Here is a 13,257-nt window from a genome sequence, read left to right as displayed (position 1 = left end):
AGGTTTAATACTCGTATGTTTGGAAATGCGGCGGGACTATCAAAAAAGCCGGAACAGCAAAAGAACTACATGCTCCTATACTGCCTCGATTCGGAAACTACCGAACACCTTACCTCTATAGGTATGTTTAAATCAAAGCTTATGATGACGTCATTAATAAGTTCAATGAGTATTTCGCCACTAAAATGTTTTATAAAAGTACATTGTGTTTGCAAATAAACCAATGCAAAGGAGTGGACTCTTCTTGTAATGAGCTGCATAGGATGTCAGATCTTTATGATTGGGCTTGTGGAATGTCATAGCCGTGTTTATAATGATTAAATATTATCACTAAAGTTAGTTACATATATCTAGAAGAAGATATAGAAGGTTGCATAAATGGGATATAGAGTACATAGATTGTGATCTATTAAATAAATTTGCAGTCTTCATGTTGCTACGGGATGATTCATCATCAGCACCATGTGTAAACAGATTAGTATAAAATTGAGAATCAGTAGGAAATTCCAAGGTTCATGGTGTCTTGATTAAATTTAATTGGCCTACCAAGAATGGGTGCGTTCGCTGAAAACATTACAAAATAAACAACAATCCCTATTTGGGAATAAAAAGTTACTGTCACAAACATTTTGAAGGCAGCGGCAAAATTTTAAATAGAGGAAACAATGATATGATACAACAAAAATTGGATGCAATTTGAAGATAGGATGAGGTTATGTAAATAAACTTATAAAGAATAGAGGTTTCTTTGGGGGGGGGGGGGGTGGGGGGGGGGGGGGGTGGGGGGGGGGGGGGGTGGGGGGGGGGGGGGGTGGGGGGGGGGGGGGGTGGGGGGGGGGGGGGGTGGGGATCTCAGAACATAATATTTCATAACCTATCATGCACTTATATTTCGTTTTAGTTGGTCAAATTTCAGTTCATTTCTGTTGTTTATCTTTGATTCATTGTTATTGGTCTCTTAAAATAACTCTTGACTGTTATTTTAAGAATATAGCAATTTGCTTTGGTATATTTAAAATTTTATTTTTTAATTTTTTTCTTTAAAACTGAGACAGAGTTGAATTGTAAGTTATGGACATGGACATCATTTTCCATTCTGTAATGTTTATTAGTTTGTATTTAGAGAATGCTTCTACTAGATACTGTCAAGTACAGTAAGTAGAACAATTCTGACAGTAATCAATTTAAAGCACTGCCTTTTCTCTTGCATGACTGGAAATATAAGAGTAATTTTAACTATAAATTTCTATATGTAAAATGAAAACCATTTTAGGAGTTTGTATAATAGGGTGGGCTGAAAAAAAAAATTATTTTTTTTTTCAAGTGCTATACCGCGGAAAACTTGCATATAATATAATAAAATGCAACTGGGAAAAAAATTATTTTTTCAATATCACGGTAGCGCAATGCAATTAAAATAGTTCGTTTTTTGAAAAAAAACTTGGATTTTTATAATTTTTTCTCCGGTGTAAAAACTTTAAATAATCAATCGCTATAGTGAAAAAACTGTATAATTTGACTTAGAAAACAGAAATACACAATGAACCAGTTAAAAAAACAATGTTTACGGTAGCGCAAACAGCTTTAAATAACGGATAATTACGCTAAAAGGCGCAGTTTACAACACTGCCGTCCTGCGACAGTTTACTCACAATGCCTTTTAATAAAAAGTTTTGTTTTAATTTATTTGTTGTTTAAAGTGTGGGGACTGCAAATTAATAATTCAAATTCCTTTTAACATAGTTTATTAGCATCAACTTAATCATAGCATTACACATTTTTCATGAAAATTGTTATTGAAAATTCAAAAAGGAATTTTGATTTGTAGGATATATTTCATCACAAGTCCATAATCATTCTTGTTTAGGAAGTTTGAAGGCTGATTTGCTTTCAAAGCATGGCATAGCTGCTCTTGACTGTAGTGTAGTTCGGATGAGCCCATCTCTTGCTTCAAAACCAACTACTTTTTGTGAAGCGATGGTTACAAGTTTGATGCATCGTTCAACCGCTTGCGTATGACAAGGAAATTTGTCGAATCTCCATTCAGCTGCGGTGTCCCCAGTCAAGATTTTTGCACGAATTTCTTCGTTGCTGATTCTTCTTAGTAATGGTGGTGGTGACAATGTGGTGGCAGTCCAGTCAATCAGTTCACTGTACTCTGTGGCTTGAAAATTTAATTTGGGTGGATGGAAAGCTCTAATTGACTTTCTTTTGGGTGCTGATGTCCTGGCCTTTATGATTCGTCTCAAACCCAATTCTCTTATGTGAGTTCTTTTATCTACTATCATACTCAACATCAAGTTTTCTGGGTGGGCAAAGTAAGCGTTCCTTTCAATAACGGGGTCAATTACTTGAAGCAGATTTTCAGGCAGGAATCTTGAGGATTTTACAGTTTGAAATATGTGTTCTGGTCCATCAGTTAAGTACTTGCTTTTTTTGATATTGAACCAAACAGGCATGTATGACTTCAGAATAAAATGAACTACGATTTTATGTTCGTCTGATGGATATTCAACACTCACATACAATCTTAGAATCCTGTTAGCCATTGTTAGCCATCTTGCGTGAGAGAGTGGGCCAGGTTCACGGTGAGATAAATCTATAGGACAGATTCCTGATTGTACAGCAGAACTTATGTCCAGTAAATACTGTTGGTCCTTGCTCAATATGCTTCGGTCAATATCTGGAATTTCACACTCCACACTAGCAAATTTCACCAAGGGGAGTTTTTTCGCAGTTATTGAGCTCTGTTCCGATAGGTCCTTTAAATGTTGTAGGCCCTGTAGTGTCTCCATCCAAAAACTGGAACAAGTGTCGGAGTGGTAATTCGTTGAAGTGCAAGAGACAAACTGCCCACTGCATTGGCCTTTTCACTTTTTCTTCAATTGTTCGAATTACGCCCCCTTTCCACCCTGTATTTGTAACGGTGCCGTCACATCCAATGACGTCTAAATCATCAAGGGAAAGTCCAGTTTTTTTTAAATAAGAAATTATACTGTCGGCAATGTTTTGAGCAGATCCAGAACAAGGTGTCACATGACCAACATATACAGATCCAGGTTCTTGAATGATAGAATAATGTTCTTCCTTAATCACTCTCCGAAAATGCTTTGAATTTACCTTTTCAATCACAATAGTGTCATCTTTCCTTCCATCAAAATACAATCCTTGAAATGTGTTGAGCTCAGCCTGATTCTGCACCTGCAGTTCTGTGCGGATAACCTTTTTCCCCCTTCGGATTTTATTTTTATCAATAACATTAGAATGTTCAGTTTCAGTTATAATACCAAAATCTTGCAAAAGGCTAGAAGCAATAGCAGCTGTTGCTCTATCAGAAACTCCAAATCGATCACTTGTTAGCGCAGTATTAGTCAATTTAACTCGCATCTGCCATGGTGTCTTTACAACAGGTTGAAACTCTTCATCGCTACTATCCTCATTTCTATTTATTTCAGTTGAGTCAAAGTCTTCTATTTGTGTAGGTTCCATAGTTTTTGAGCACGATGGCTGTGACAATGAGTCAACGTTCGACTGACATCTGCTGTACTCAGTGTTTTTTCTTTTTTGTCTTTGAATAATTTTTTTTGACTCCTTCACATCTACGTTACCAATTTTGCCTAAACTATGTTTTCTTTGAAGGTACAAAAACTTAAGTTCAATGACTGGTACTTTTTTTGACTTCTCACATGTACAAACAATCGATACCGGACACTCACACAAGTCAACGGCCTTTCGGCAATTGCAATCTAATGTTATTGTGCATTTGCATGCGGAGATATCAAACAGTCGCAAAGACTTTTGCTTGAATTCTTCAACTTTTTTTTTGAACGAGTCTTTTTCCTTATCTCGTTTGTAGGACTTCATAAGACCTCTGTAACTGTTATTGTAGGCATTGATCATTTGAACAATTCTGTAAAGGGAGACTGTTGGTATTGAGGATTTATCAAATAATTGCTTAACTTTCGGTGCAACAATATTAGAAATTTGTGAAAAAACTGTTGTTGTTCAACAATTTGTTGTTGGTTTCCACAGCTAAATTGTAATGTTCAAGAAAGAAGCACTTTAAAACGTCTTCATAGGAAGGCAGTTTACTTACAGGTAGTTCCTTTGGGTAACCGAATATCGGACAATAAAACTCACTACGCGTAATTTTCTTGGACAAAGCCATGACACTCAACACACACTCAACTAAGTAACACAAAAAAAGCTTTGACACTGACAAAAGCTGCCGAGTCACTGACGCGAGCTCACAAAATGGCGAAGCAAGCGTACACAACGCAAGGAATTGTGGGTTGGGTACGAGTGGTGGGGGACACGGTACAGTCACATACAAAACGAATCATTCCGCGCGGGACGGCAGTGTTGTTAAACTGCGCCTTTTAGCGTAATTATCCGTTATTTAAAGCTGTTTGCGCTACCGTAAACATTGTTTTTTTTAACTGGTTCATTGTGTATTTCTGTTTTCTAAGTCAAATTATACAGTTTTTTCACTATAGCGATTGATTATTTAAAGTTTTTACACCGGAGAAAAAAATTATAAAAATCCAAGTTTTTTTCAAAAAAAACGAACTATTTTAATTGCATTGCGCTACCGTGATATTGAAAAAATAATTTTTTTCCCAGTTGCATTTTATTTATGAAGTATATATGCAAGTTTTCCGCGGTATAGCACTTGAAAAAAAAAATAATTTTTTTTTTCAGCCCACCCTATTGTATAATCAGATATGCACGTAATTGCCACTGTCATATGTAACCTATTGTCATTTAAGCACTCAATATGCTGCCATGTATAAGTACAAATTAAAAACAAATAAACATAAAGAATGTGAATACTGTATCGGTTTTAGTTGTGGTATATATAAAGATTATTCATCTATGCCTTTCACTAAGTCATTTTCAATCTGATGATTTCAGATGAAGGAGGATGGTGGACTGGACGCCTGCGAGGGAAGGAAGGACTGTTGCCTGCCAACTATGTACAAAAGCTTTAACCGTAACAAAAGTGATTTAGTCCTAACATGACAGTTATTATTGTTCATCTAAGCTTAGTCGTTTCAACAAATTGTGATACAAATAATCTAGCTAGTGCAGTAATTAATTAGGAGGCTTCAATCCACACAAGGAACTGTACAGCTTGGTGCAAGGACTTTCATGAACAGTTTCAGTATTTAATATTTTAGAGATTAATGCCTACTAGGCTTTTATTAACCGTAAATTCAATATAAAACCTTAACATATGTCTGTGGTAAAGTGAGAGTAGCAGTTAGTCAGGATGTTATCCTGTGAGTATCACGTCACAGTCTATCCTGTGAGTATCACGTCACAGTCTATCCTGTGAGTATCACGTCACAGTCTATCCTGTGAGTATCACGTCACAGTCTATCCTGTGAGTATCACGTCACAGTCTATCCTGTGAGTATCACGTCACAGTCTATCCTGTGAGTATCACGTCACAGTCTATCCTGTGAGTGTCACGTCACAGTCTATCCTGTGAGTGTCACGGCACAGTCTATCCTGTGAGTGTCACGTCACAGTCTATCCTGTGAGTGTCACGTCACAGTCTATCCTGTGAGTGTCACGTCACAGTCTATCCTGTGAGTGTCACGTCACAGTCTATCCTGTGAGTGTCACGTCACAGTCTATCCTGTGAGTATCACGTCACAGTCTATCCTGTGAGTATCACGTCACAGTCTATCCTGTGAGTATCACGTCACAGTCTATCCTGTGAGTATCACGTTACAGTCTATCCTGTGAGTGTCACGTCACAGTCTATCCTGTGAGTGTCACGTCACAGTCTATCCTGTGAGTGTCACGTCACAGTCTATCCTGTGAGTGTCACGTCACAGTCTATCCTGTGAGTATCACGTCACAGTTTATCCTGTGAGTATCACGTCACAGTCTATCCTGTGAGTATCACGTCACAGTCTATCCTGTCAGTGTCACGTCACAGTCTATCCTGTGAGTGTCACGTCACAGTCTATCCTGTGAGTGTCACGTCACAGTCTATCCTGTGAGTATCATGTCACAGTCTATCCTGTGAGTATCACGTCACAGTCTATCCTGTGAGTATCACGTCACAGTCTGTGTGTTAGGAGTTTTCGTGACATGAATTAGAAAATTAATTTTTTTTGTTAATGAAACATTTTTTCAGTATTTTGTAAATGAGCTATTTACTATGTTTACGTACAACACGTTTAAATTCACCATTGCGGAAATTTAGTTTGGCCACAGAGTGTTTGTATACATAAAGATGAATCGGAAAGATTTTATGTTTTTGAAATGTTAGTGTAATACAATGCTCTTTTTTATACCCATGAGTAATTAAACTTTTTAATTATCAATAATATTTTATTTCAGTTACATGTACTGCAATCGACAAATGCCAAAGATACTTTTAGCTGAAAATTAAATTAATGATTGTAAGTCACTGATGTTTATTAAAGGGCAGTGTTCAGTTATTTAAACAATTTGAAATATTAATGTTAAAATTTAAACTTTATTGTACTGAAAAAAATGTGTAAACAACTAAACAATAACAACATGGTACAAATTTTATAAATAGATATAGGTTCAGAAAGTGATCTCTATATGGTTATTAAAACTTGAAAAAATAATATACAAATCTGGTGTATAGAAATTAAAGAAATGATTGATTGTTTTTTTACACAATTTGTATACACACTAAGACATAGAAATTACAAAAGCATTTGGATACAAAACAAATCCATAGAGAAAATTTCAATTGCTCCATCTATTTATTATTGGAGGAGTGGTTGATGACATACATTTTTTTGGTGAACATTGGTTTGTCCATTTGGAAAATAGTGGAACGTTGCAACAGTATTGATGATAATAAAAGTGCAATGTTAGAAGTTCAAAATGGCCTCCACATTTTCAGCCATCTGTTTTTTGCAAGTGATAAAAATATGATCCGTCCTCAGGATATGCATACTATAAGTGTTAAATAAAATTAAATAAAAATTGTATAGATAGTTTTCTCATAAGGCAGTGTTACAATACATTAATAATAAAGAGTTTTTAAGAATATTTTAAAAGTGCATTTATAAAAGATCAAGATAATTCCTCAACAAGAAGTAAATTGGTACATAAAATTAAAGTTACTTCTTCTGTATAACTAGAAATATTTATTTTTAGAAAACTACCAAATAATGGTGATACTGGCAATTTAACTATTCCTGCAGTCCAACCAATAACAAAGTTACATTTTTTTTTAACATTTCGGGCTGGTGTTAAATATTTAATTTTGGAATCTTCCCTTTCCATTAAAAAAATATTGCATCATCCTTGTATAACATATTTTTTTACTGAAAGCATGTGGACCTCACTTTCTGGGCTAACTTGTAAAGTATTTACGATACTATATTTTGTAAAATGATACATTTGGAATGAATGAAAATATGTTACAACAGTACAAATTTTGCTCTTCTAGTATTTTTTTCAATTTACTGTCACATTTGAAAGTAGTTTTCATATTACAGTGCCTGAAAAGTAAATTTAAATGAGTATTATTAATTAAATGGGAATCTGAACTAATTTTTATTTCATAAAGGATATTTGTTTAGGTCAAGAAATATATAAAGTACCAAGACATTTGGCTAAGGAGTCAAATTATGTTGAAATTGTTACTAGTTCTGTATGGCATACACAGTTTTTATGATTCAGTATTTGTATATGTACTGTTCTCATATAACAGTAATATACTGTTAGTACTAGGGTTGTATGAATATTCAAAATGTGGATTAAAATAAAAATAACAGTTTAAATAATAATTTGAAACTTGTACAGTATAGCCAAATTATATAGAACACATTACCCACACACGTTTTAAAGATAAACATCAAATCAAAATTATATAAACTGTTTTATTTGAAAGCTACATTCTGTCTTTCTTTCTAGTTTTTATTTATACAACCATTACCATTATTCTGGATTAAGACAGAAAAGTACCTATTAAAATAATTTAATCATAGAGTAAACACTAATTTAATGATACTAATAATAACAATTTGTTTTATTATACTGGCATATTAACTCCTACTGTGAATTGTCTGTTTTATCTATTCTCTACGCTCCTTTCTTACATTCATCAACCAAGTTATGTTCTTGTTATCTACATAACAAAGGAGTATCTGAATGATATTATAATGAAGTAAAAGAAGTATACAAAATTAATTAAAAGATTTTTAATGTTGTTTGTCCCATGAAGGAATTAATTAAAAGTTTTGATATTTAAAATACTTGAAGGTATCGTACATTTCTGTGATATTGTCACTAATTAGGCTTTTTCAGCTAGGCATGGCTCTAGTAAGTATTAAGTAAAACTCTGCTTAAAGATGCAAACACTCTTGTGGATTGAGGTAAATTAACAAACATGCAGAAGTTAAGAATTGAAAGTATAAGTACATTTCTTGTTGCCAGAAATTGAGTCTTATTCATTTTAAAATGTTGCTAGTTAAAAAAAGTTACATGCTTACATAATTATGCAAGAGTAAGTACACAAGTTTTGCATTTTAAGTAATTGGTTTAATCAGCTTAGCACATATCATTAACAAAAATCATGGTTTGATATGACATGGTTGATATCAGCCGTACACAAATATATAAATGTAATAAACTGTCACAGAAATAAAAATCTTACAGTTCAGCAAAACTATTAAGTTGTAAAGCCTGTTTTCATTTCTTTTCTCCGGGCTGAAAAAGTAAATTCCTGAAAACATGTTACACAAATACTGACTACAAAATGGAAAATCTGTTCCATGCATGTAACAGAAAACAATTGGTTTTCATGATGCTCACTTCAAAATAATCCTAAAGTCAACAAAAGTATATATACATCTTAGTGAAATTCTCATGATAAATGCATCCTAAAACCTAACTTATAAACAGTATAACTGTTCAAAGTTTCGTATAAACTGCTGAAATTTATGGAAGTCTTGTTCTTATTGCGTGTGTTATAGGTATGAACACTGTGATTATATGTTAAAATATCCACATTATTTAAAACGTACACAACTAAATCATATCAAATCAAAATCTTTATTGTCTTTAGGTACATAGCAATCGACATGGTCATCATTTTGTGTTACAAACCATAACTTGTCATAGTAATGTTTATGCTGCTTAAGTAGGGCTAGGCACATGTAAATTGGTAATCTAAACATTATTTTTACTATTTAAAACTTATTTTGCTACAAGAAATTTTGAAACAAAAACAACATTGATAAATATAAATATAAAATCTTAAGTTAAGTAAATAAACTACTATATGTCAAATAGATAAACTTTACGTATTTAACAGATTTACAAAACATTTATTAATGAATTTGGAATGTTAAAAAATTTTTCAATTATATATATAAAATATATATATAAAATTGAAAAATTTTTATATATATATATAAATATAAATTTATTATTGTTTGTTGAGATTAAATTTCATAAAAACCGTGGTTAAATATTTTTTTAACAATAGCATATGGAGCTCTTTTATTTAAATAAAAAGAATTTTATTGTTTGTAACCAAAGATTGTTACAGTATTTTCTAACAAAATTTACCCAAATGGCTTGTATTGTATTTAATTATTGATATTAAAGAGGTTATCATGTTGTATTTAAAGGTTGATCATCAAATTTTATATTTCTTTATTCATACAACCCTAGTATTTACATAATCTGTAAACATGTAAGAAAGTGCTTATAATTTATGTACCACACCAACCCTATGTGGTTGTGGAAATTGCAACGGTTTAATAAAACTGATTGCTTATTAAATAAATTTATAGAAGAAAAGTACTTTTGTTAAATGTTATTATTAAGTTGTTGTATGATAAAACATGTTTTATTTTATTAATACCTTTTATTATCTTATATTATTTTACCTAAATATTGGGAGTTACTATTGATATGTTCTCAAGTCTATTACTTGTTTGAATTGTTTTTAATTTCGAAGATTTTTAATTTTTTAAAGTTGACCATTTGTGATTGTGTTTTTAATTATAAGAAAGTTATTGAAAGATTTGTGAATAATGATTGCTTAGTATTATTGTTAAACTAATTATAATATTAAAATAATATTTTTGCTATTGAGGAATATATATTAAATGGTTTATTTATAATTGTTTATTATAGTTGACTCTTACTAAAAGGTGACTAGTTTTAAGTTTTGGTTATGTGGTACTGAACATAATATAAGTTTTTGAATTAGAGGTTGTGTATGAGTTGAACAAACAAAATTTTATAGATAATTGTGAGACAACATTAAATTTTTCTTTCATTACATGGTGCATATTGTGCTAATTATAAAACTTTAAAATTAAACACTATAGATATTGATGTTTATTATTGTGTTTAAAATTGTTTAGTTTAAATGGTGAACAAGAAATATAGTATTATTTTACATTGTTTGACTTATATGGGTTGATGTAAATAAACTCCACTCTTTACAGGGTAATTTTATCAAAGTGTACATTTTTTTAGGATAGAGGTTGTGGAAAGGAACATTTTTTGCTGATACCTTTGGTATCACCAATGAATTATATTGAGAACATAATGCTACTCAAGCAGGAAGGTAACTTATTGCTCTACATAATTTTTTCATAATACTAGTATGTTTTCACTGGACAGTCCAATTTCGGCCCAGTCCATTTCCAATCTCTTTAATACTGTTCTTTTGTTTTCTGTTTCTGTTGTTTTGTCTGGTTTTTCTGTTATCTTTCTCTGAACATCTGATTACGTCTTTTCTTATGCTCTGAATTATGTTTATTGGTGTATTAATAAATACACACTTTTTCTCTGTATCTATGCTGATGGATTGGGAAACGGCCATGTACACAGGCCTGCAAGATTCATTGATTTTTACTCTGCTTGACCTCTTCCTTGGGTGCTACAAAGATCCAGTGTACGAGACACCAGTAGACAAAGTAGAAATACTCGTAGCCCATATTGTTGCTGCAGATTCCATATGTTTGTAAATGCCAGACAATCAACGTATGAATAGTTTGGCTCTGTATCAATGCAAACGGAAGGAATTTTCTGCATTCATAGCACCTTAATTTTATTATGATGTGTTTGTAAATGAACAAAACATTAAATTTTGGAGTTTAGATCTGCACTTTCTACCCAAATCTCTGAGTGGACACAAAAAATTGCAGGTCACATGCTTATAATAGATTTTCAGTTTACTAGAAAACAAAACATTGGTGACCCAAAATTTACTGGTGGAAAATTTTCACATTTACCATCTTAATTAACCATGTAAAAATGTGCACTTTTATCAGATTAATCCTGTATAATATGATGAAGAACAAGTGGAATTTCTGTAAGGCATTATTTGTAATATGCAAGCTATTTTGGAAGTATTGTAAGAAAAAAAAACCATCCAGTTTAGGCATAATTTAGGTCTAATTAAATTTAAATAAACCATTGAACATTTAAAAAACTTTTGTTTAGAAGTTGTGATATTTTAAGAACTGACTGTAGTGGCGGCCATTTTAATTTTAACCCCATAGAAACAGTATTTAAGCTTCAAATATTTTTATGACTATTTCAGTCTTAGGATCACGGAAAATATCTTATTTTTTAGATATAATTAAAATGCATTTTTCAGGTTTTTCCTATATTTTTATTGGTCATTCAGGAATAATCTAAAACTTTTATGCACTTCATCGCTTGAATATTCAATTTTTTACATTTTATAAGCACTAAAAAGAATTTTTATGGGGTAAAATTTAAGGCCATTTCGCTGGAAAACCAAGCAGTTTTGTCATATGATATTTGACTTAAAATGGTATTTGTTATGTTAATCTGAAATGTAATGAGTTGTGTAACGTCCTCCAAGTATATTTACTTATCGTAAATTCTATCTTGAAGTATGAGGTCAAGGTAAGTTTTGAAGGGTGGTAGTTAATAGATTAGTGGAAATGGTAAACAGTAGCGTTAACACTTCTCAATCAAGTTTGACACTTGTTGTGAAAAGTGTGAGCATAAGAATATGATAGTGAATGTTAGTTTACGATGATTATTCTGTAGTGTTTGTGGTTTATATTCCCTTGCGTATTTTGTGTGTGAACTCATTAGTTACAGAAATAATATTTACAAATCTCCACATTAATACGTACTAATTTATTGTTAATACTATTTTTGTATTTTTATACATACTTTTATGGTACTAAAATTATGTTAATCTACTCACAAGTATTCAGATAAAAAAATTGCTTGAACTATCGGATTGTGAGATCATAACAGTCTGGCATTATGAACATAATTAGCTTTGTGAACCACTTGTTGACTTGTTTGTTTGAAGTTTTTGTTTACGCTCCATCAAATAATGTATCACTGGAACAGCTCAGGGCTGCAGTGTAATAAGCAACCACCAACAATCTAATCATGATTATCGAATCATCAATATTCATGACCATCTAAAAATACTGAAAACAAAATGTCGGACCAAATTTTCTCAATATATATTTTAAATAACAATATAGTTTTGCTGGTTTTTAAATCTTAAAAATTAATATATTAATGAAAAATAAAAATAAAACTATAATTATAAATTTTTACAAACAAAACAATGTAACATTTACTTTCCTTTTACTATTTTCAAGAATAAACGTTTCTTGACACCTTGTGAAACAAAACAATTAAGTACATCGTCATTCTACTTGTCATGAAAAACTGAATTACATTTTAGGCTTTTAAAATTGTATTATAGTGAAGCTATACTTTTATATGTAAAAGAAATGTATTTGTTTAAAATTATATAAAATAACTAAACTTTATTTAAATAATGTTTGAGCAGTGTAGTACTTACAATTACTTTAGCGAATCTACATTAAGGTACTGATGCTGTTAAAACTACATTAGTGAATTAAAAAGTCATAGTTTGTTTGATTCCAACTAAAATAGTACACGATTTTCAATATATTAATAATACCAAATTTATAATGTCCAAAAAAAGTTATCTCAAGTGCTTTTTTTGACACATTGTGTTTGTTCTGACTTTTCATGTAGCAAAACACAATTTAATTTCCACCTTTAATTCTAGTTTCCATCTCCTCACTACAAACTGTACACTTTGTAGCCAATGGCGCAGTGTAGTGGGTACGGCGGTTATCGCAAGATAACCAGATCAAGCAACGTCGAGCGTGGCCGCTGCTTGGATGGGTGACCGCTGAGCGATCCTGTCCTTGCAAGCAGCCCGCCTTCCCGGCCATTGGTGGTGGTTCGGAAGTCACCTTT

Source organism: Homalodisca vitripennis, chromosome 2 (genome assembly GCF_021130785.1).
Source record: "Homalodisca vitripennis isolate AUS2020 chromosome 2, UT_GWSS_2.1, whole genome shotgun sequence".
Lineage (NCBI taxonomy): Eukaryota > Metazoa > Arthropoda > Insecta > Hemiptera > Cicadellidae > Homalodisca > Homalodisca vitripennis.
The sequence above is the reverse complement of the archived record's forward strand: the minus strand, read 5'-3'. Positions refer to the sequence as shown.